Genomic DNA, 25,539 nt, shown 5'->3' on the forward strand with positions numbered 1-25,539 from the left:
CCTTTTACGACAAGCATAGTCACCTTTTACGGCAACCATGGGTTGCTGAAGACCTATTCTTTCCCGGAATCTGCACGGGTCTGGTGCTTAGAGTGGCGGCTGATGTTGATGGGGTGTTCATTGTGGGTAGTGTCGATTGGGATCTCTCCCTAAAGGGGGTATCGATGCGTATAGCGTAAACTGAGTATAAACGTCCAGTTTCTGGAATTCCAGGAATTCCGGAGTTACATTTTGGCTGGGCTAACGAGTCTAGGCATAGTCTAATCAAAACCGCGAAACGAACGAGACATCCGGTTTGTAAACAACATGGATTTCAACGTGCAGATTTCGGTCGAATCCAGGATTTTCAAGGCATGTGGGAAAAAAACCCAGTGTCGACAGATATATTGCAAATCTTTTCATGTTTTTAATCAAGGTGCTCAAGTGATTTGGTGCACTTCGCGAAGTAAGACCCGTTTTATTACATTATAACTCTTGATTATCGATCAGATCGTCTTTACTGTGCGCCGTCATTTTTGTTTGAAGCACATGCAAGTGATATGTGAGATGGAATCTGATTGGTCAGTAGTAGGAACATAGAAGGGACATAACTCTTGATAGCCACTGGTGGCGCTACGATCGAGTGTGGAAATTCCAGTCGAGTTCGGCAAGGGTGGAAACTGGACCTTTAAGGTAAGTTAACTCCCTTGCCTCTGAAAGATGGTGTGCTTACCTTTTAGTGTGGAAGCAGTGTATAGGATCGGGTGGGATGCTTCCTTTAAGAGCATTAAGTGGGTGTGCTAACCTTTATGTGTGGATTATATGAATAGGATCGAGTTAGGTGCCTACCTTTAAGTGTGGATTATATCAATAGGATCGAGTTAGGTGCTTACCTTTAAGTGTGGATTATATCAATAGGATAGAGTTAGGTGCTTACCTTTAAGTGTGAATTATATGAATAGGATCGAGTTAGGTGCTTACCTTTAAGTGTGGTTTATATCAATAGGATCGAGTTAGGTGCTTACCTTTAAGTGTGGATTATATCAATAGGATAGAGTTAGGTGCTTACCTTTAAGTGTGAATTATATGAATAGGATCGAGTTAGGTGCTTACCTTTAAGTGTGGTTTATATCAATGATCGAGTTAGGTGCTTACCTTTAAGTGTGGATTATATCAATAGGATCGAGTTAGGTGCTTACCTTTAAGTGTGGATTATATCAATAGGATCGAGTTAGGTGCTTACCTTTAAGTGTGGATTATATCAATAGGATCGAGTTAGGTGCTTACCTTTAAGTGTGAATTATATGAATAGGATCGAGTTAGGTGCTTACAGACAGGCAGGCATCAGAGTAACAAAATGCTGATCTGACACATCCACAGTCTCAGTCGCACTTCACAAACATGCCCCTTAACAATAAAACATATATATCCCCTTCTGAAATTCTTTCTGATACGAGTGACGATCGTGCAACACGGATGAAACTTAACCTTGCACAAATACATTAACCATTAAGATCCTGGAGTGGTGCTTCGTTATCTGGATATCTGAGTATACATAAACGAGGGTCATGACGAGTATACTGTTTAGAGTACTACAACTATACAAATAAAACTATCGTGAACGTATCGTTAAATTTGTAGCGAATAAAAGATTAACGTAAAATGTCTACAAAAAATGCTTAGCGTAAATTAAAACTTTACTGTTCATCATAATCGTGCTAACATCTCACAAATGTCGTTTTTATAACTCTAAAAAGTGTTATAGATCTAAAAAAGGATTCAATGTTTCGTGTTTCCAAAACACGAATTACAGTAATGAAAAGAAAAAGAACCAGACAGAACCAGTTTTCCTACAGACTGACGATCCGACTTCGCATAGAGATGATTTCGCATTTTAGATTCAACTTGACAGCTTGTCCTCTTTTTTCCTTTTTTTACTGACAATGCCTAAAAATTTACTGACAACCAGAAGGTCACAAATAATTCTGACTCCTGACGTGTGACCTCCCCCCTCCGGGCCCTCACAAACACATGCATCACATTATCTGGAATAAAGATGAAGACTGTCGCACTGAAGCAAGATGTGTCAACAGGCTGTAACTCTGTATCTGTTACTGGTAGACTAAAAAATAAAAGTTACGTGAATGCAAACACGTCTTGAATAGAAGAGTATACCTCGGATATTTGATATTTGTTAACCACTTCAGATTGCCTGTAATCGCCGCGCGTCGGGTTCTCGGAGGTCAGAATGCCACTTGAAGCTCTTCAGCACAAGAACAAACATAACTCACCTAATGATTCTACCTGTTCCAGGAAAGCTTTTTAATTTTTAAATTTTGTGACAGTGATACCCTTGCATGGTGCAACGTATCTTCAGATTTTAGGTCTCGTGAAACGAGATCTGCTGTCACTCGGTGTCACACTTGAGGGAGGCTATGTTAGACAATCGGCATATATTTAGGTGTCAAAAGTCGAGGCTGGTGCGACATCTCGGGCTGTGTACAGCATTAGTTGTACTCTAACTGATATCTGAAACCTATCACCGAAATACACCATGCAGTGAGTTTGGGCGATTCGCTTTGTGTTCATGAACTTCGCGAAAACACTCATCTGGGCATGGTCATCCTCGGTTACCAGGGGTATTGTATTCAGCTTCGTATAATAGCCCTTGTTTCCGGGATAGGTTGCAGTACCCGTTGGTACCACGATACGATCCGACAATCCATATATTTAGCCTTGTCTTCTAAATGGAGGAGATTGTCAAATTCTCATACACTTGCGAGTTTCTTGAATGGAATTGATTTTGTCTTTCCAGTTTCATAATAGTCAGCGACCCCGTTGGGACAGCGTAGATCGTTACTCACAATATCAGTCACTGGATTGTCCAGACATTATTTAGAGTGTAAAAATACTGGTAAGTTCGGCGCTTGACAACAAACAAACAATGTATTGTAAACAGGTTGATTTAGAATATGACTACGTCTCCTCGATTAGTCATCGACGCCGTCGTATAGCTGGAATGTTGCCAAGTTCGGAATTAAACAACAATATCAATAACCCCTGTGGTTCTCTGTCTGCAACATAACTACACACTGACATTAAACACCTAGACATGACACAAAGTGAAGCATAATGTGAATTGTGACAACTATATGTAACATATATCCACACATCTTTGAACGACCAGTGAAGATCCTGGGTAGAATAGGTCTTCAGTAACCTATGCTTGCCGTAAGGGGCGACAAGCGGGATCGGGTGGTCAGGCTCGCTGACTTGGTTGACGCATGTCATCGTATCCCAATTTGCGTTGATCGATGCTCATGATATCAATCACTGGATTGTCTGGTCCAGACTCGATTATTTATAGACCGCCGTCATATAGCTGGAATATTGCTGATTGGGGCGTTAAACAACAAACAAATGAAAATGTCTTTGAACCGAGTATGGATTTACACCGCTTTTAGCAATGTTTCTGCCATTTCAAGGCGGACTACACCAAATATGGGCTTCACATATTATACCAAAACATCATTTTAAGATGAAGGTCAATATTTTTTTGAAAACAAACGTACAATAATCTTCATAGCATACAAACCAACAAAACAGAAAATGTACTCAATTCTATTTTCAAAGCAGTTTGAATGGCGATAGGAACCAATGCTCCATTGTATTTCTTCACCTCATCACGACCAGGTTATCTTTGGCCCTTAAATCCATGATCAAATGAACGGATATCTATTAAGGGTAGACTTCTGTGAATTTGTCACGATTCGCTGTGACGCTGTCAAAGACGGTGTCCACAGAAGCATCAGGTGTGGGGTGTAGATGGTATGTACGTCAATACAAGCATACAAAACAACCACAGCGGTACTGATACAATGACGACAATCAGCATCAGATTCAGCCCAAGTTTATGATTGTACACACACCCGACACATACACTTACCCTTACCCCACCCTACCCTCCATGGCCACCCCTCTCCCACCATCACACTGACAATCAAAAACTGACCAAACAAACCACCCCATCCTTAATGCCGTGCACACTGACCCAGCCCACGGAAATATACGAGAACAGGACAATAATAACGGTATTTGTTTATAGGAGGTGTGGGCAACAAATCGACCAGGTGTCCAGTTTCCGTAATTGCACTCCTTATTCACAAATCGAGGATATTTGACGTCACCCTCCGTCCGTTCCTCACCCCACCCTTCCCCAAATCTCGACCGTGCCGCCCACCCTATCAACACGGTGTCTCATGGCCGCGGTGCTGGGGTAGAGACGGCACCAATTACTGGCGTCCATACCCGCCCTCCGCACTGAAGTTGTTTACCCGGGCCTAGGGTCTGCACGCCACTTGACACAGGTACTTCATAATAACATCATGTCTACTCATATCCCGTATATTTGAAGCAGGAGCGTGAGTGAGTCAACAGATTTGGTCAATCTGTAGATTTACATATACTTCGAAAGAGCAATGTTCAATAATTGATCCGACCTTCCTGGCGCCCTGGTCTAGAGGCGAGTCTCATCGCCCGTAGGGGTTACACGGTACATAAGCAGGTGGGAACATGGACTTGTGATTAATAAGGAGAAATTAATTCAAGAAACGGGTTAAACCAACGTTTTTTAATATAAAAAATAATGGTGTATTCTCAAACTGGATATTCATAGATCGGCGCAAACTATGTGTCAGATGAGGTTAAACCGTTCATGACTCAACAAGTACGGCTCCATTTTATCATTTGTTTTGAAGTTCGTTTTGTGCCACAGCCTCTTAACATCAAAACAGCTCGACAACAATAACTGAAGGGGCCCCTCCCTGGCAACAACACCTTGTCCTGACAACGAAACAAACAACACGCCACTGGGACTCTGATACCACTGAAAGACATATCTTCTCAACAACAGAAGACCGTCACGTTCAAACATGACGCCATATCTTACAAACAAGTCAGTTCCCAAGCTGCTTTTGCTAAGTTTTCGTACAATACGCATTGTTTCGTTCAGATAGGCTTGGAAAACATTGATCAATGTGACTGAGGAGGTCCCATCACGTATACAAACTATTTTCGTAACTGAAATCTACGAGTTCGAATCCAAATAAACATACACATCAGTCGGATAAGGAGGGTCATCGTCCAAACTTATATTTCACGAAAACGTGCAGCGAGGTCGTACGGAAGCCTTTTAGGGCCACTTGTTTAATTAAATTTCAAGATAGTAAGTTGAAGTTTCAAGATAAATACATTGAAAAATTGAAAAATCAACTTCTTATCTTGAAATTTTAACTTTGAATCTTGAAATTTCAACATAACATCCCTGAATATAAATTTCAAGATAATAAGTGGACATTTCTAGTTAATAAGTAAAACTTTCAAGATAATAAGTTGAAATTTCAAGATAATAAGTTGAAATCATAAACATTTCATCTTATTATCTTGAAATTTCAACATAGTATGTATCTTGAATTTAAACTTAGTATCTTGAAATTTAAACACAGCATCTTAAAATTTCAACTTAGTGTCTTGAAATTTCAATATAAAAAAAACAAAAGGCTCTCAAAGGCTTCCGTAAAGTGTTCTCCTTTAAAATGAGAATATGTATAAATAACTTCCAAAGTCTCCAATTTAAAACAGGTGCGTGCGTATGTGCGTGTGTGCGTGCCTGTGCGTGTGCGTCTGAACAAAACAAAACGCAACAAAACGCCATCTGATTTGAGTGTGTGAGTGAGTTGGGTTAAACGCGCGTTGAACACTACATATTTCAGAAAAATCACGACGTGTCAAGTTGACGTGGGAGCAAGGCCCAAAGTAACGCAAGTCGTTTACCACTTTGGTGAAACCTACGGGTACGGTGCTGACAAACCTAGAAACAAAATCAGGACGAATCGGGGAATGGAACCCTTAAGTCCCTGACAGCCTAACGAGCCTTAGACCATTGGGCCACCTGTGTCTCTGTGTGGATTGACTGACTGACTGAATATGGTTTTACGCCGCTTTTAGCAATATTACAGCAATATCACGGCAGGGGACACCAGAAATGGGCTTCACACATTTTACCCATGTCGGGAATCGAACCCGGGTCTTCGACGTGACGAGCGAACGCTTGAACCACTGGCCTACCCGACCGCCCCTCTGTGTGGATTGAAATGTATGAGACAAATTCAGGTTAGTAAATAGTCCCGAGTGTCGTTTACGAAGAAACATATTTCACATTTTAAATCATTTCGAAACGCAAGCAGGAATAACCCTTTGCCCTTAAATGAACACGTGTATTCAAATTGTCAGACTCGCTAGTCCATAAATATCCTAGGTTACACTTTTGTTCAAACAAACAAGGGCACGCTCACACACCGCATCCCTCTCTGAGGGGGCGCTTCCCTTATGAACATGCTCGTGTATATATATTCCATGTATGAATTCATATGCCGTGACATTGCATACACGTGTTCGCTTACAGTAATACCGGTGGGTGTATAGTAATAAAATCTGATGACACGCTTTATGAATTTTGGGACCGTGTTAGACTAACATCTAGTCTCTGAAATGAACATATCGTACATAAAACAACAGTTGTTCAGTTATCTTAATAAAAATATAATAAAAAGGAGCCCAGTGACTCTCTTCATTTCCTGATACTGCAGTGATCTAGACTTGCATGGGCTGTATTTGATATATATTTGTATCAGGGTCTGTAAGACAGCCTAGGACCGTGTGTGTGAACCAGTTTTAGAGAAACCTGGCAGTATGTTTCAAGCTTAGATATATTTGTCATTACGAATGTATTTATATGTAAATGACACAAACGAGCTACAGCTAATTGTAGTCCCCATGATATTATCAATGAAAGATCAAAGGTGGGCGTGTTTTTCGTGACATTTTCGATTGGATAAAGCTTTCCTATACAAGATATGTCTTGATTGCGTCGATAAGCTATTTAACCACTTCCAATTGGTTTAATATTTGTTTCCCAGTCTTCCTTTCTAAAGCCGTTTTAGCACAGTCTATTTTTAACCGCTAAATATATAGGGAGTGTCCTGTGTCAAACGTCCGATATCACAGCTGAAGGACTGGCAACTATTTCTGCAGCTCTTTAATATGGACCATGCTTCACAGACTATTTCCAGTCCAGGACTTGACGATTTGATATGAGCCATCTGCGTAAGTGAATTTGCAATTAAGGTGATATTCGTGTTTTTAATCCAAATTAGGGGCGGTCAGGTAGCCTGGTGATGAAAGCGTTCACTCGTCACGCCGAATACCCGGGTTCGATTCTCGACATGGGTATAATGTGTGAAGCCCATTTCTGGTGTCCCCCGCCGTGATATTGCTGGAATATTGCTAAAAGCGACGTAAAACCATACTCACTCACTAATGTCCAAATTTGATAAACAAGAAGGTTTCGATCCATGAGAGACTCGAATCGAGTGAGTGAGTGAATTGGGTTTAACATCTTTCAAGTTATATAACGGCGTGTCAGCTGGATCTGGGAGGAAAGCCCGAATTGATCGAATCCATGCAGGTCTCAGACCTTTACCACACTTGGGAAAAAAATCAGCGCAACCGAACATGTCCAAGGGACGCCTTAGATACCAGTCCAAATTGCAGGGTATTCCATTTACACAATCATGGTCTTTCTAACGTATAGCTACATATGTGAACAGGGAATATATATACTGTTTAGAATGTAGTGTTCCCTGTGCAAACTCAGCATTAGCTTGAAGCTCTAGTAAAATCACTAACATGTCGGCTATATATATTATGTGTTGACACTCCAGCCTACATGTCAGTGATTTTACAAGAGCTTCAAGCTAACGCTGAATCTGCACGGGGAACACTACACTCTAAACAGAGAAGAATGGTAAGACAGTATAGTGAAACAGACACTGTACCTTATGGTTCAGGCCTTGTCTGCGTCCCACATATTCCCCTCTGACCAGCGTCCAGGGGGACTAAGGGGATCAGCGCTCTTGTTTGTTTATCAGCTGCCCCCTCATCGGGGGATCAGCCGCCGCTACTTGAGAGGTGCCACAAACAAATGCTCCTGTAAACAGCTCTTGATCAGCTGCCCGTGTTGGCGTCACTGCACCATACTAACCTACTAATTCACGGTTATCGATTATTAGAATTCATTCTGTGTATATGCATTTTCAATCGCTAAACATATCTATATTTGAATCGTTGCCTCTTTACTGAGAAATAACGGCTGGGGTACGGATTAACACAGGTAGTAGTAGTAGTAGTAGTAGTAGTAGTAGTAGTAGTAGTAGTTGGTCGCCTCTTACGACAAGCATAGTCGCCTCTTACGACAAGCAAAGACACCTCTTGCGACAAGCATAGTCGCCTTTCACGGCAAGCATAGGAATAGGTCTTCAGCAACCCGACTATGCTTGCCCTAAAAGGCGACTATGCTTGTCGTAAGAGTTGAATAACGGGATCGGGTGGCCAGGCTCGCTGACTTGGTTGATGCACGTCATCGTATCCAAATTGCGTGGATCGATGCTCATGATGTCAGTCACTGGATTGTCTGGTCCAGACTCGATTATTTACAGACCGCCGTCATATAACTGGAATATTGCTGAGTGTGGTGTATAACAACAAACAAACAAAGTAGCAGCAGTAGCAGTAGTTGTAGTAGCATTAGTGGTAGGAGAAGTGGCAGCAGTAGTAGTAGTTGTTGTAGTAGTTGTAGTAGTAGTAGCAGCAGCAGCAGTAGCAACAGCAGCAGCATAAGTGGTAGTTGTTGTTGTTGAAGCAGTAGCAGCAGTAGTAGTAGTAGTTGTAGTAGTAGCAGCAGCAGCATAAGTAGTAGTTGTTGTTGAAGCAGTAGCAAAAGTAGTAGTTGATGTAGTAGCTGTAGCAGCAGTAGTAGTAGTAGTAGTAGTAGTAGCAGCAGCAGCAGCAGCAACAGCAGTCGCGGCAGTTGTAGTAGTTTCAAGGAGTAATAGGGCCATATCTATTTATTACTGTACAACATTTCAATATATGTACAAGTCGTTAGAACGGGGCTTTGTCGGGGAGATCCCTTCGCCCGGGATAACAGGATTTCACCAAATTAGTTTTGTTTAGCACCAGCCAGTCCACGACATTGTTTGGTCAAGACCACGGTAGCACCGACAGGTGGTGTTTGTTGTCACGCTCGTCTAGGACACTGGTGGACGGCTCGGCTTAGAAGACTCATAAAATATCATCCTCGCCAAAATCAAAATCTCTTTGTTCTTCTGTTGATGTTTACTCACACTGAGGGGATGAGTGAGGCACCGAGGTCATCCCCATATGTGACGTCATAGACATAGTCTTATACTTCTCTTCATCGAAAACACCTCATTAAAAAGGCATACACATTTCATTTTATCTATAATGGTTTTATGGCGAAATTTATTAACCTGATATTTCAAAATGACTTTGTACATTGAGTAGTGAGGTCACCATGCCACTGCGTTGTAAGCACATGATTCGCAAATAAATCAGTTTAAGTTAGTTTTGTTTGTTGTAAGACGCAGCACTCGTAAATAATCGAGGCAAACCAGTGATTGATATTATGAGCAATGACCCACGTCGGAGTACGGTGACACAGTCCACAAAGCCACTGAGCCAGATAACTTGATCCATTTAGTTGCCTCGTACGGTGAGCTGAAATTGGGTTTAACGTCGCGACCAAGATTATTGCACTTATATAGCGAGGTGCATGCACGTTTGTATGTGGGTGTGTGGGTGTGTGGCTGCTTGTACTAGTCCGGACTGATGCCGATTTATAGTGCTAGCCCACTGAGATACAATGCCGCAGTTTAACATGAATACCCCACTCAGACAGAGTATACTGACTCCGAGCCGACCAGTCCTTGTTTTAGCCCCTTAATGCCGAGCGCCAGACAGGGTAACAAAAAGTACCATCTTTTAACGTCTTTTGGTATGACGCGGCCGGGGATCGAACCCCGGGCCTTCCGCTCTCCGGGCGGACGCTCTACCACTAGACCACGGAGGCGGTCCGTTGCCTCTTACGACTATCATAGTTTGCTAAGGCTCTATTCTAACCTGGAATCCCCGTGAGATTTTACATCACACAGTGAATGGGTACTTAACGCCGCAGTCAGCGATCTTCCAGCCACGTCACGGAGACCTGTAAATAATTGAGTAAAAACATGAGCCGCTTGGTCTCTACTCCACCGCGTTACGAGTAATCACCCAAATAGCACCAGACAATCCAATCCCCAAAAAGGTCTTCTTACGACCTCAAACCTCCGTACATCGCTTAGAGACCCGTAAAGATGCGGGGAGAGAATAGGTTTTCAGCAACCCATGCTAGCCGTAAAGGGGACTAAGCTTGTCGTAAGAGGCGACTAACGGGATCGGGTGGTTAGGCTCGCTGACTTGGTTGATGCATTTAGTCGTTTCCCAATTGCGTTGATCGATGCTCACGGTTTCAGTCACTGGATTGTCTGGTCCAGACTAATATATACAGAACGCCGTCATAGAGCTGGATTAAAGCTGAATGCGGCGTAAAACGACAAACAAAGTGATGGTACCCAGGTCAAGAACATCCCCATCAGTTGCACGCGGAGATTACCTTCACTCTAAATCTATGTGTTCTAATATAGAACACTGGACGCGTCCATACGTTCTGCCACAGAATACGAATGTTCTAATTCGTGCAGCACGTGTTCTATTGCTGAACGCCTGTGATCTGATGAAGAACGCGTGTGTTCGCTCCTGGGAGAAGTCCATGCACATTAGCAGAGTTAATGTGCTGAATGCTGTTAGACAAATTTAAATTCGACCATCATATTTGTGTTTTCGGAATATTTATTTTTGAGAAGAAGAGAGGCTGGTAGATTGGTATGTCAAACAGAAAATGTGTATAAGAAGGGTTATATTTTGAGTTTGATGAATAATAAATAGTTTATAAACATGGCATACTTTGTGTTAATAATAACTCATATGTAGCCTGAATAAATACAACAAGAAACATTACTGAAATACAACTCATTGCTAATACATGGAAATAACTTGCTTGCATTGGGGACATTTACGTGTATCAGAACACTGGCATTCTGACGGCTAATTTTAGCTGGATCTTTAATGGGTGCTCTGGAACATATACGGTCTATTTGCTGAACGCCTGCGTTCTCTCCTAGAACGCATGTGTTCTGCTGTGTTCTATAATGTTATATGCGAGAACACGTGTTCCATTAATAGAACATCGGTGTTCTGTTTTTCTAACAAGCATTCAAAGCTGTCCATGCTCTGTGATTCACATCCGTTATGTGAGAAACTGGCGTGACGTCGCATGTATTTGGCGCTACAATTTCCTATGATCTGAGGTGTCTGTGGTAAGTATCCATCTAGGAATACTTTTGTTTCATATTTAATACGTACCTAAAATAATGTAATATTTCGGCGATATATTCATATGCTGATCCCAACGAAGTAAAACCGGCCCCTTACAAAACGCATAGCAGACGACATATTACTCGCCATTTTGACCGTCATTTCTGCCATTGTTCCACACGCTTTATTTATAAATTATGAGATGAAATTCCAATCCAAATTGCAAGTGTCACTATTTGAACGTTTCCGTTTATTTGAATGATGTTCAAATAAAATGAAAAATATTTCAGGTTCTATATGAATCGCCTGAAAGTGCGAAGCGGGCTACGTGCAACAAATCTCTGAACATCTAATTTGGGATCCGAGGGCATGATCAGCAAGCATCGACAATGCATCGAAATCAGCAGAGAGTAGTGTAAGTATGTAATGAACAAAAAGAACTAAACCTTCACAGGACATGTTTTTGGCTATTTTATGTGAAATATTTTAGAGAATCAGTCTTGTTGTTTCTATTTCAGGGTGCATTGCAGATAATCAGTACCATCCATGGAAATTATTGCACAGGGCACACGTCTACACAAAGGAGGAAAAGACACAAGGTTTTGCAGATCAAATAAGAAGGTACTTGTGTATATTTTGCTCTAACCTTTATCCAAGTAAGTGGTAACTTTGTTAGTCAAATGACATTTTTGGCAAAACATTTTGCAACCTATAAATAATGAAACAAATGTCACGGTAATCTTGGGTTTACTAACGAACATTTGTTAGAATGTCCTATGTAATATGTACGAGTTTGATAACTATATGACTATGATCAAATAAATGTTTTGTGTTGTAGGATGTTGGGGAGTCATATTTGACATGAAGTTTCCTGAAGCCTGCGATGGTCATGTCGCTGTTACGAACATCGTCCTTTGGGGATATTTACCCACAAGAAACATCTGCGAAGTACATGCGCTTGAAACTTAAGTTATCTTAAGTATGGAAGTATGCTTCAATTTGCTACACAACAGTTTGTAATGTTTCATGAAGAACTCTGACTCATAAGTGACTTGAATATCCATGATCATCCCAAACAAATATAATAAAGAATTCATGGTTGCAGTTCAGAATTTCGTCCGTGTGATTTTATGCCAGAGAATATGCATGGGTGTATGGTTTAAATTCTTACACCTTGAAAAACATCGGGTAAATTGTATTCGACACACACGATGAGTTGTCGTTTCAGTAATGTGGAAGTACGTGTCCGAGAACGTGTAGTGTTCTGAATCTCGGTCCAGAACACTTTACAGGCGTTCTAAAAGCGTTACATCGTCAGAACACGTTGAAGCGTTCTAAATATGTTTGTAGAACACTCCTGTTCTGGGTCGAGAACATCAACGTTCAGAATATTTTCAGAACACATGGACGCGTTCTAAAAGTGTTACATCCATGTGTTCTGTCTAGTGTTCAGAAGTGGAACACTTGGGTTTAGAGTGTTGATGCTGCATTGTCCCAAACACCAAGTTTAATATACAATCTCTCTCATCTTCAACATCAATTTCCGATAGTCTCTCCATGTAGTCATCTCTGCCCTAGAGAGAGGGACCGCCTCCGTGGTCTAATGGTAGAGCGTCCGCCCGGAGAGCGGAAGGTCCGGGGTTCTCTCCCCGACCGCGTCATACCAAAAGACGTTAAAAGAAGGCACTTGTTGTTACCCTGTCTGGCGCTCGGCATTAAGGGGCTAAAACAAGGACTGGTCGGCTCGGAGTCAGTATACTGTGTCTGAGTGAGCTATTCATGTTAAACTGCGGCATTGTATCTCAGTGACCTAGCACTATAAATCAGCATCAGTCCGGACTAGAACAAGCAGCCACATACACACACATACACGTGCACGCACGTCGCTATATAAGTGCAATAATCTTGGACGCGACGTTAAACCCTATTTCACCTCACCTCACCTAGAGAGAGGTGTAATTTATTAGTATCTTGTCCTACAGGCCGCTTTGTTGACAGAGAACGTTTATTTCCCGAGACGACCGTTTTAATGGGGAAATGTTCAGTGAGGACAGTGATGTTGATTTTGCGTATCTTGTACATCTGAGACCGGCTGGCATAAATTATACCCGTGACAGCAGAATGACTCCGTACAATCAGGGGTGAGTCGGCGGAGACTATAAAGACCCACCTTGGTAATAGGTTATTTTATCCTTTCAAATATGCGCCCCACATTTCACATACTCTTAGGAATCACGTTCTTCTATCGGCTCATATATATTTTGTATTATTTAATTTACTAAAACAAATAATGTGAGACAATGTTCGTATGATTCCGTGTTGGTATTCACATAATGGCTTGCACTCTATCTGGGTACATTTAGTACAAGAATATACGTAACCATACCTCTAAACCCTTGATCAATACACCGTCATTTATTCAAGGCAGGGATGATTATCCTATCTATATTTTTCGCGGTTTTATTATAGATTAATTGGCAATTATAGCATATTTACTCAAACCAAAATCATATCAAAATATATAGCGGTTTTTATTATAAATCACAGTCGTAGAAACTCTTCGATAAATGTTGTTGTTTTTATTTATCGAACGATGCTGAAAGACAGAGGACCTTTAACGAGACAAGCGTTTTCGGATTGTTTTTTAAAAGAGTTGTTTCCGTCCAGTACGTATCTTCTCGGCGTTTCAAGTATTTTAATGACACGGATACAAGTTCGATGAAGGGGAACATCTTAATTCGTTTAAGCCATCTTCCCTCTACGTGGGTCGATCGTTGCTTACAATATTAATCACTGGATAATCTGGTCCAGATTAGATTAGTAACAGGCCGCCGCAATGTAGCTTGACTTTTGCGTCAAACAAATTAATGATGTGCAAGAAAGACGTACCCATTTATTATGATAGAGAGTAGGGGGTCGCAGTTGTAAACACTGTAATAAAAGTATATATGATGATAGTAGTATGATACCAAATCCTGAACTGACTTATATCGCTTGAAATGATTTTGCTACAACGATATGAAATCTCAATTTACAAATGGCAATTGGGCCATTTACAATAACATTTACCATACCATGCCACCACTCAAATTCTCAATCAAAAGAGTTAATGGTTTTACTTTTTAAAATGCAACTTGCACCCAAAGACGTGTAACTTATATATATTCAAATATATGTATTACCAATTGTTTATACATATAAACGGTCTCCTTTAGATCCCAAGGGCAACGCACATCAATCATGAGAACGTTTGTCCATAGGTACACCAACTAACACAAATGATTACTCCCTTTGACGCATGCGCAAAACAGCACATTGCTATTTTCCGGTGTCATGGAGGGCACGTGTTGTTGACATTTCAGGATTTTAATTATAAGTGAACACAATGTCTGTTTATCACGATGAAATCGAAATTGAGGACATGGAATATGACGAAGAAACGGAAACGTATTACTACCCATGTCCCTGTGGTGATAAGTTTCAAATAAGTAAGGTAAATGACTACATTGCAATGTATGTTTACATCTGTCTTCTAATTTCGTGATAGCTGGCATGACGAAAATACGTGTAATATTGGGTAATTCTTTAATGTCATCGATTGAGAAAAGATAGGTCATCTATCTTTGATCTTGTGTTGCTATTGGTACGAATTTGGTGTGTGTATAGAGTTTAGCTTCTGAATATATGAAAATATATAAATGTTTGACTAAATGGGGTCTAGCAGTGTTAGTCTTACAGTGTGTGACAGACGTATGTGATCGCGTTGTGATGTTCTTTGTAATTCTATTTTGGTCATTTCTCATGTACTGATGCAGTTAGCTTCTGATTTGTCTGATCCGGTTTCAATTATCTATTGACTATGCAATATCATAAATATTCGCTGAAACAACATTCATTGATCAATGCGCCGCAATTCGCTGTGCTGAGTTGCGTCCCTTGGGCATGCTAGAAACCTATGATTGTGGGCTCGAATCCCGGTTCAGCCCGATTATGTTTCTAGGTTTGTCAGCACCATACCCGTGCTCGTGGGTTTCACCGAAGGGGTAAACGTCTAAGACCTGCATCACTTCGAGCTTTCCTCCCACATTAAGCTAACACGCCGTGATATAACTGGAATACTGTTAAAAGCGGCGTTACACACAACTCACTCACTCACTCATTGATCAATGGACTAATGTTTAACCTTAATGGTAGCTGCTGTTTCCCTCATTTGTTCGTAGCTATACCTTAATCCTTTACCTCCAGCTTAGTTTATTTTGTGTGTGGGTGGGAGGGGGTCAGGTAGCCTTGTGGTTAAAGCGTTCGCTCGTCACGCCGAAGACCTGTGTCAACAAATTTGGGAAACAATTAAATACAATGCTGTCAGATTATGACCAGTGATCATTTATCCTGATCCAAATGAAATCTAGCTGGCCCCAATAACAGCATGACAATTGAATTGAAAAATGATGACGGTGATGTGTCTACAGGGATTAATTTGTCAAGCCATTCTCAGAAACTGATATTCAGCCCCAACTCTGCATCAAATGTTGGTGGAAAATTCCAAAATTGAAATTCATAACATCTCTATTCAGGTTATCATCAAATTGAACATAATATGTTATCATTAAATACAATGTTGAAATAGGTGTATAACTTAGCATCGGGCCGGGTATTGGCAAAAAAACTTTATTGCAATATATTGTGATACAGGTACATGTATCTGTAAAGCGATTTATTGGGAGCTAAAGTGTATGACACTGATTGTACATGCACAGTGACAGAAACTAACTGTTTTTGTCTACTAGTCCTTATAATGATAACATACAGCAAAACCCTAAAAAATGCAATTTTCTTCTGGTCCTTATGATACCTTAACTATTGGGCAGTTTGGCAAGGACTTTAGGACTAGTGCCAATTTCTAATGCTGCATGCAGATTTTAGTTTCTACATGCTGAAGTAAATGTTAATCAGCATGATCAGTTGCCGCCATTTTGTAGTCATGGATACAAGGGAGATAACAATGTGAGAGAGCAGTCACTTCCACGTTTCTGCTGTTCTGTCAATCAATTTCGTAATGAAACATAATTTATGAATAGATGTTATGTTAAACGATACAAATAATAACACTGTGTCATATTCTTTTATCCATTATACCGAAACACCGAAAAAATATTGCGGTACATATTGTTTGAAATGTCTATTGCGGTACATATCGTTTGAAATGTCTATTGCAGTACAGTGATACACCGTGCAGTCACACTACATGTACTAAGCATGATAAGTATCTTTACACATTTACACATATAATTCACAGAACCAAATGTTAATGGGTTTATCCCATGGGCAACCAACTTGGTTTAAAATGATGATAAGTCCCTGGTCTGGACAGTGTGATATTTTGATGACAGAATCATTGAAAATACTGTAAAATGTGAAATTAATGCGTCTCCAAAAGAATGCAACCGCTGGCCCCTAGCCAAAAATGCATCAGTGGATTTATATCTGAACAAAATGTCCTCTGTCAGGTTTACAGGAGAATCCTTACATTAATCCAATCACACACCAAATACAACCGCTTTTTAGCGCTGAGTAGAGTACTTCAGCTAAAACAATACGTGCATGCTGGCTTGTGTCGGCCTTTGATGCAGGGGCAAAGAGCAAAGACACCGTGTTGGGTGGCGTCTGTCTGGACTTGCAGGTGTGATAAGTGATGACATGAGGGAGTAGAACGCTTGTCTTGACCCCAGCAGTGACAATTCACAGGATGTAACTAGTGTTTGAATGACATTGTTTATATACTTGTTACACGTGCTGCTCAATAAACAGTGATGTGGAATACATAGTTGTTTGTTTTCAGCGTATGTCTAAGTTGGTATTTCTGCTATCCAAAATGTCTTATTGTTGATATAAATGCGATGTTTAATAATGCGAACAAAGACCACTCACATTTTTTGCATTTAATTCACGCTCGCGTTAATTTCACGTTTTACAGTAGATTGTTGTATACCCCAGTAAGCAATGGTAAGTGAAATGATGTTCTCTGTTTCAGGAGGAACTGGAGTCTGGGGAAGACGTAGCCAAGTGTCCCAGCTGCTCTCTCTTGATTAAAGTTATATATGACCCTGTAAGTTCACAAATCACTCATGTCCTTTCAGCTTCTTCAGTGCTCCCTTACAGTGCTTTCACTTTCATTCTGTTCATGTCATCTGTGAGGGTAAACGATAACCTGAAACACTTGCACCATGATGTGACCTTCGATGTGATTCATGGTACTGGCAAGTGTTGTGATACAAGATGATTGAAAATATGTATTGTTTTATTTAAGAACTGACTTTAACTTTGTGTGAGTTCAATGGCGTAAGAACCTTCATAGAGTGAGGGCCAACCTGTATGAGCGTCGGAGCTTGCGTCATTTCAAGAACAGGGCCACAAGAAATACGTATGAATGTCAAATTGTGTCGTTCAAACGCCTATGGACATCAATTTCTTGGTCAGGTGACTGACCTCTCGTCCAATGAAAAAGCTGTACATCATGTAAACTTCAAATTAAAAAAATATTATTTCCTGAAAGAATAACCCTATATTGCTTTATGAGCTGTGTGCTGTTTATTAACCTGACAGCTTGGATGGGACTGAAGTGGCTTCGTCAGGTGCCATTGTCAGTGATGGCTGAAGTGAGTGTCATGGTGAAAGTGACTTTATATTTTTCTTTTCAAATTAAAAAACACCTTTGCACATGTTCAGTTCATTGTTCATGTTCTGACATATTGTGTTACGTGTTGTATCGTGATGAGTGTCAAGCTACGTATCATATCATGGCCTTCCGTATCATTCCAGCCCTAGTCTTTTGCTGCCAGGCTTGCAGGTGCAGCACCATTGTTTTCATCTGCAGTGGGGGCGGTCGGGTAGCCTAGTGGTTAAAGCGTTCGCTCGTCACGCCGAAGACCCGGGTTCGATTCCCGACATTGGTACAATGTGTGAAGCCCATTTCTGGTGTCCCCCGCCGTGATATTGCTGGAATATTGCTAATAGCGGCGTAAAACCACACTCACTCACTCACTCACTCATCTGCAGTGGTTTTTTAGTAATCTAGAATGATGTAACAAGATATTTACTAATTTAGGATTAGTTTTGATTATATATCATCATGATATTGGGGTGGTCTGGTAGCCTAGTGGTTAAAGCGTTCGCTCGTCATGCCGAAGACACGGGTTCGATTCCCGACATGGGTACAATGTGTGAAGCCCATTTCTGGTGTCCCCCGTCGTGATATTCCTGGAATATTGCTAAAAGCGGCGTAAAACCATACTCACTCACTCATCATGATATTTATGTTCAGTTGACACTTGGCTGTTAAGGAGAAACATGTTCACAAAGTATCTTTTAATTGACAAACAAAGACTTATTTTTTGGCTCAAATTAGTTATCCACGCTTCACTTATCCGACTCAGTAGAGTCTTCATTCTGTTCAGATAAGTACCCTGGACCTCTTCACTACCCATCTTCCCGAGGAAAGAGAGTTAACTGACTATAAAGTCCAGTTTCCACCCTTGCCGAACTAGGCTAGAATTCCTCGGCTCTATCGTAGTGCTACCAGTGCTATTACGAGTTATGCCCCTTCTATGTCTCTCCTATGGAATCAAATCAGATTCCACCTCTCGTTTCACTTGCATTTGCTTCAAACAAAATGGCGGCGTCCAGTCAAGACGATCTGATCGATAATCAAGATCTATATTGTGATAAAACAGGTCTTACACCGCAAAATGCATCAAATCACGCGAGCACCTTGATTAAAAACATGAAAAGATTTGGAAAATATCTGTTCACGAGTTGGCGGTGCACGTGCTTTGTAAATCCTGCAATCGACGGAAATCTGCACTGAGGTTTACTAACCGGATTTCGATTCAGTTGCGTGATTTTGATTGGACTATGCATAGACTCGTTAGTCCAGCTAAAATGTAACTCCATAATACCAGCCTAGTTCAGCAAGGGTGGAAACTGGACTTTTATAGTCAGTGAACTCTCTTGCCTCAGGAAGATGTTCACGTCCGGAACATACATGACAGAGTTTTGTGCTCCCTTTGAATGACATGAAGTGAAAGATATACGTCCAGTCAAATTACACTGTTTTTTCATGATTAAAAGAAGCTGTGGTTTCTCAAGTACTCGACTCAACTTTTGTGTGCCGTCTCAAAACAACCAGAACACCATGTAGCATTTCGACTCCCGTCCTCATTGCTGATACTCAGGAAAACAGCAAACACCAACATTCATTGATAACAGTCTTCTGAATTGATAAGGGGCGGTGGGGTAGTCTAGTGGTTAAAGCATTCGATCGTCACGCCGAAGGCCTGGGTTTGATTCCCCACATGGGTACAATGTGTGAAGCCCATTTCTGGTGTTCCCCCGCCATGAGGTTTCTGGAATATAGCTAAAAGCGGTAAAACCATACTCACTCTGAGTGGATAATAATATTAAAGGCTGACTCAGACGTAAAGCAATTTTTTATGTTTTTCTAAGTCGACCTTTTGTACAGAAGAGACAATTTTATTGGTTGTTGTTTCAAGTTCATGAGTGAGTGAGTGAGTGAGTTGGGTTTAACGCCGCTTTTAACAGTATTCCAGTTATATCACAGTGTGTCAGCTTAATGTGGGAGGAAAGCCCGAAGTGATGCAGGTCTCAGACGTTTACCACTTCGATGAAACTCCCGAGCACAGGTATGGTGCTGACAAACCTAGAAACATAATCGGGGCTAGCTGGGACTCGAACCCACAATCATAGATTTCTGGCGTGCCCAAGGGACGCAACTCTGCATGATGAATGAGAGACAGTCTTTTCCAAGCTCTCGTGGGATTTGGCTCCACAGCAAATATAATTGTGTATCATAATAGAGATATGATATACGAGCTGATCAAGGATGTTGCTCTGAACAATAACATGCAAAATACTAATAAAAGTTTAGAAGCATAAGCCATGTTTCCCAGAAAGTAAAGGTTATTTTGGAGGTCTGTGTTCATGATTGTACTCTAGTTTATTGCCATAAATCACAATGTTAGGCCAAACACTTTTGTTTTATAGTTGTTTTCACAAACCAATGTATGCCTCATTGTATTTATATTGTGTGATAAAGTTGGTTGGTCTGTTAGTTTCGAGGCAGCAAATAAAGTGCCTAAAGTGCTGGACGTTCACTATTTTGAGTGAGTGAGTGAGTATGGTTTTACGCCACATTTAGCTACATTCCAGCAATATCATGGCGGTGGACACCAGAAATGGGCTTCACACATTGTACCCATGTCGGGAATCAAACCCGGGTCTTCGACGTGACGAGAGAACGCTTTAACCACCAGGCTATCCGACCGACCCCGCTCTTTTGACAGTAACCATGGTAACATATATGTATTTATTTCTGAGAAGGCTTTCCTTATAAGAGTGAGTGAGTGAGTTTGGTTTTACGCCGCTTTTAGCAATATTCCAGCAATATCACGGCGGGGGACACCAGAAATGGGCTTCACACATTGTACCCATGTCGGGAATCGAACCCGGGTCTTCAGCATGACGAGCGAACGCTTTAACCACTAGGCTACCCGACTGCCCCCTTTCCTTATAAGAGGATTGAAGGGGCAGAACACAACTACATACAATGCATATTTCATTGATTAATCAGCGATAGAAACTAACAATTTTAGTCCACTAGTCCTTATAATGATAACATATAGCAAGACCCTTAAAATTGGCAAATTTCTTCAAGGCCTTATGACATCTTAACTTTTGGGCAGCTTGGTAAGGACTATCATGACTTTAGACTTGTGTCAATTTCTACCGCTGTTAATTATTTTCTAAGAAGTAAATAATTACTCTAATTTTTATGATTTTTGTAGTTGTAATTTTGTTTTATTCGGATTCGTCAACATGGTCAAGGATGGAGAGGTATGATAGGGCAGATCATATATATTATAACTTTTTTATGTTATTTTCTGATTGTGGCTTCTGGCTCAGTTTGGTCAAATCCCTAAACAGAAATATAAAACGAGACGCTAATCGCATTCACAGATTGTTACGTAATGTAGGCGTATATGCTCAAGTGTCTCGGATCACACGCAAATGGATGATTTATACATGTAATCTTTGTGCAGTCGGGTTTAAATTATTTTTATTAAAGTTGAGTTGACAATTTGTTATTCAATACCTGTTTCCTGATGTTCTCATACATTTATGAGCTCTTGCATCTTTGTCTTGTCATGTAACCATGGTAACACACACTTGATGTGCAAGTTGACGGGTTCATACACAACCTGAATGAATGAATCTGAAGGTAGTTTATTGGGATTTAATGTCATGTGTAAAATTATTGCACTTATATAGCGAAGTGCATGTTCGTGTGGATGTGGCCTCTTGTACTAGTCCGGACTTCCGTCACAGTACAATGACACACAATCAAGCAAGTCACTGAGCTTGACCACTTGATCCTTTAAGTCGCTTCTTTTGACCAGCATAGGTTGCTGGGGCCTATTCTGACCTGGAATTTTGAACAACAAAACAAAACAAAAAACGTCCACCCAAACTATATTTTCAAAAGCTATTGCCTGAGAACCAATTCTTTTATTTTTCTAGGCCTACCAGGGTAACTTTGACTGACCAATGGAATAACTTACAAGAAGTCGACGTTAGCCAATCAGAAGGCAGCTTTCTCATGCTTTACGGCACTAATGTCAAATTGGCGACTATGCTTCAAAGCATATTTTGACAAATTCTCGATTAAAAATTTGAAACCTGAACAAAAGAACATTCTGGAATGGCTAACAGATGGTCGAGATTGTATGGAGTCGGTCGTTAATCCCGTCACTATCGTTCGGACTATGCCGTGTTAAAGTTTTTGAGGTTGCATGATTAGAAATCACATTCCAACTGTCACTTTCATGATCTGGTAAGCGACGTTCTGATTGGTCGGATGTAATGTCGTTCTGATGTGACCCCTAATGGGATGTCCTCAGATCTTTGTTTAGCGGTAGCGAGAACTAAGATCTGATTTTAATGAGATTGGTGCTCAAAACAGTGTTAAACCCATCTTATTCACATACACATGACAATATTGATGAAATATATAAATTCAAAAATTAGAAGTATTATTCAGGTGACAGGTTTTGGCCTTGTGTGGGAGCACCAATGTATTACGAATACCCCCATGTTTATAAATGAATTTCTATGTAGATTAAAATCTTCATATGAACAAGACTGGCATGCAACTCTTTCAGAAAGCTCTAAATGATATAACTATTCGTTGTATAAGCAAACGTTTTGCCTGGAAATATATATTACTATGTTACCACAGGAGAAATTTAGACATGCTCTGGCTAGATTACGGTGTAGTTCCCATCATCTTCGGATCGAATCTGGTAGACACAAAATGGAACCTAGAGTGGAACGAGTTTGCAAAGCATGTAAATACAATTATGTTGAAGATGAGTACCATTTTATTCTAATATGCAAATGTTACCAGATTCTGAGGGCAGAATTTATACCAAGAAAATATTATGAATTCCCAACAAGGCAAAAGTTCAACATCCTGATGTCATCTGTCCATTGAGCAACTTTACAAAGTCTTTCTTTGTTTATTGTTAAAGCCATGCATCGTAGACAATCATTGTTAAATACATAAATGTGATCCTCGAACTTCCACTGTACACTTACCGTTTGTATCATGGGCCTATGGCCTACAATACACTTGAATAAAGACTACGACTACAAAATATATAACTTGATAGGTAGCTATGCTCCCTCGAAACAAATCAATATTCAGTACATGTAGCACTGTATATAACTACAAGTGTTTTGCATACTGCTGAATGACTGTCAAGGTTGAGATTATGCAGTGAGTCACACACGTGTGTCAGTGTTCTTGAACTGAAATAGATCTGTCCCTCAGTGGGGAGCATCAAGCCCCTCACTTCCTGATATGAAGCTATAAACGTACCTGGGATTGTTAGATCACCTCTATTATTATACCATATTTGTACAACTCTCTGGCTCTTCTCTGTCACTGGGGGCACAGTCACTACAATGCCCTGTGCATCCCATAGACTAGTCTGTCATACAGACCCGGAAACAAATATATCCAATACAGCCCGTGCAAGTCTATAGTATTTGGCAAGTCTAGATTACTACAGTATCTGAAAATGAAGAGAGTCTCTGGGCTCCTTTTTATTACATTTTATTACTATTTTTTAACAACTGTTTTTTTCTGTAAAATATGTTCATTTCAGAGACTAGATGTCAGTCTACCATTAGGCATGCCAGAAACCTATGATTAGTATCAATCTCATTAAAATCAGATCTTAGTTTTCGCTACCGCTAAACAAAGATCTGAGGACATCCCATTAGGAGTCACGTCAGAACGACCTTTCGCGAAATTTGACCGACCAATGAAATGCCTGACAAGAAATCGACATTAGCCAATCAGAAGGCAGCTTTCTCAAGCTTTACGACACAAGTTTCAAACTGGCGACTACACTTCGAAACATATTTTGACGTATTCTCGATTAAAAATGTCAAAACTGATAAAAAGAACATTCTGTAATGGCTTATAGATGGCCTAGATTGTATGGATATAATCATATAGACCGTAACTGTCGTTCGGAATACCTCGTGTTAAATATTATGTGGTTGCATGATTAGAAAACACATTCAGACTGTCACTTTCATGATCTGGTAAGCAACGCTCTGATTGGTTGGATGAAAGGTCGTTCTGACGTGACCCGTAATGGGATGTCCTCAGATCTTTGTTTAGCGATAGCGAGAACCAAGATCTGATTTTAATGAGCTTGAATTAGTATGAACGTGGGGTCAAGTCCCTGTTTGCCCTGGTTAAGTTTTAGGTTTCTCTGCACCATGCCTATGCTCGTGTATTTCACCAAAGTGGTATGAGTTTATGAATTGCACCACTTTGGGGTTTCCTCCCACATCAAGCGCACATGCCGTAATATGACTTGAACACTTTTCTGTCTCTCCTCTTACAAAAATTGATGGTCTCCTATGCTGTACACTTAGATTTATTTACTGAGTGATAATATTCATTATCTGTAGTTTTTCTGAACTTCAGCTGTCTTGGACAAATAGGGGTGTGGGTAATGGCTGTGGTTGGTGTATTTCATTGCACTCACAAGAAAAGATCTAGTTCAGCTCCCTACATCACAGCTGAAGCGCATGCATACATTAGTTGCTCGCTCGCTCACTCACTCACTCACTCACTCACACACATACCTTCTCAAACACTAGCTCGCCCACTCACTCACTCCACACTAGCTCACTCACTCACACACTTACACACCTTCTCAAACTCTAGCTCACTCACTCACACAACCACACACCTTCTCAAACTCTAGCTCACTCACTCACACACTCAAATCATCCATACAACCACTAACCACTCTCACACATCTCACTCACTCACTCACACACTCACACACTCACTCACTCACTCACTCACTTGGCCATCAATCACTCACCCTATCAACCCACTCAACCTGTTTACTCACTCACTCACTCACTTTTAGTCACTCCACCATGGACTCACAAGACATCCACCCTACCACCACCACCCACTCACTGCCCACCCACCCACCCCCATGTTTACACCACCCTGCTCTGTTATTCCAACACATCCCTGTGATACAATGAGTACACATAGGGACTAGAGTTTGTAGATCAATAATGTCCGGAGTACTGGCGGTATAAACTGTGTGATTAGTCCGGCTAGGTGATTGTTTGTTTCTTACTACAAATATATCCTTTTATCAGGAGTTTCTGTCCGAGGGTCCCCATGTCAGGATTGCCAGACCCTGCCCCCGGACCCCGTCATCAGTTGAGACGGCCAACACGGCAGAAATTGGAAGCGCTAATTTCCAGACAGTGTTGTGCTACACCTTGGGGGGCTATTGCTTCAACAGTGTGATAAGAAAGGTTTTCATCAAGGCTAAGAAAGTGTGCCATGTCACTTCTCAGTGTGTTAATCCTGTTTGTGACAATGACTTTGCAATGCACCGCTACAGGATATAACTGATAGCATTAAATATGTTTTTTCCTTGGTGACAGGAATCCTCATATTTGCTTCACTTTTGTGTACAGTGAGATTCTTGAAGCCCACTGGACCGCCTCTGTGGTCTAGTGGTTTAACGTCTGCCCGGAGAGAGGAAGGTCCGGGTTAGATCCCTTACTGCGTCATACCAAAAGATGTTAAAAGATGGTACTTGT

At 40.9% G+C, this 25,539-nt stretch overlaps 1 protein-coding gene and 1 long non-coding RNA gene across 2 annotated transcripts in view; both read left to right on the forward strand.

The window, feature by feature from the left end:
* The first annotated feature begins 11,046 nt into the window (after positions 1-11,046).
* Positions 11,047-12,778, forward strand: LOC125376265. Its single transcript, XR_007219123.1, has 4 exons — positions 11,047-11,312; positions 11,601-11,725; positions 11,829-11,931; positions 12,149-12,778. It is a non-coding gene; the product is annotated as an uncharacterized LOC125376265 (long non-coding RNA).
* Positions 12,779-14,668: 1,890 nt separating this feature from the next.
* The window catches only part of LOC124149613, a 29,929-nt gene continuing 19,058 nt past the window's right edge, over positions 14,669-25,539 (forward strand). Inside the window, exons 1-2 of the mRNA XM_046521315.2 lie at positions 14,669-14,798; positions 17,342-17,416. The gene's annotated coding sequence lies outside the window, so the exon portion shown is untranslated. The remainder of the gene's footprint in view (positions 14,799-17,341; positions 17,417-25,539) is intronic.

The sequence above is a fragment of the Haliotis rufescens genome, unplaced genomic scaffold (assembly GCF_023055435.1).
Source record: "Haliotis rufescens isolate VD_foot unplaced genomic scaffold, xgHalRufe1.0.p SCAF_7, whole genome shotgun sequence".
NCBI classification, from domain to species: Eukaryota; Metazoa; Mollusca; class Gastropoda; order Lepetellida; family Haliotidae; genus Haliotis; species Haliotis rufescens.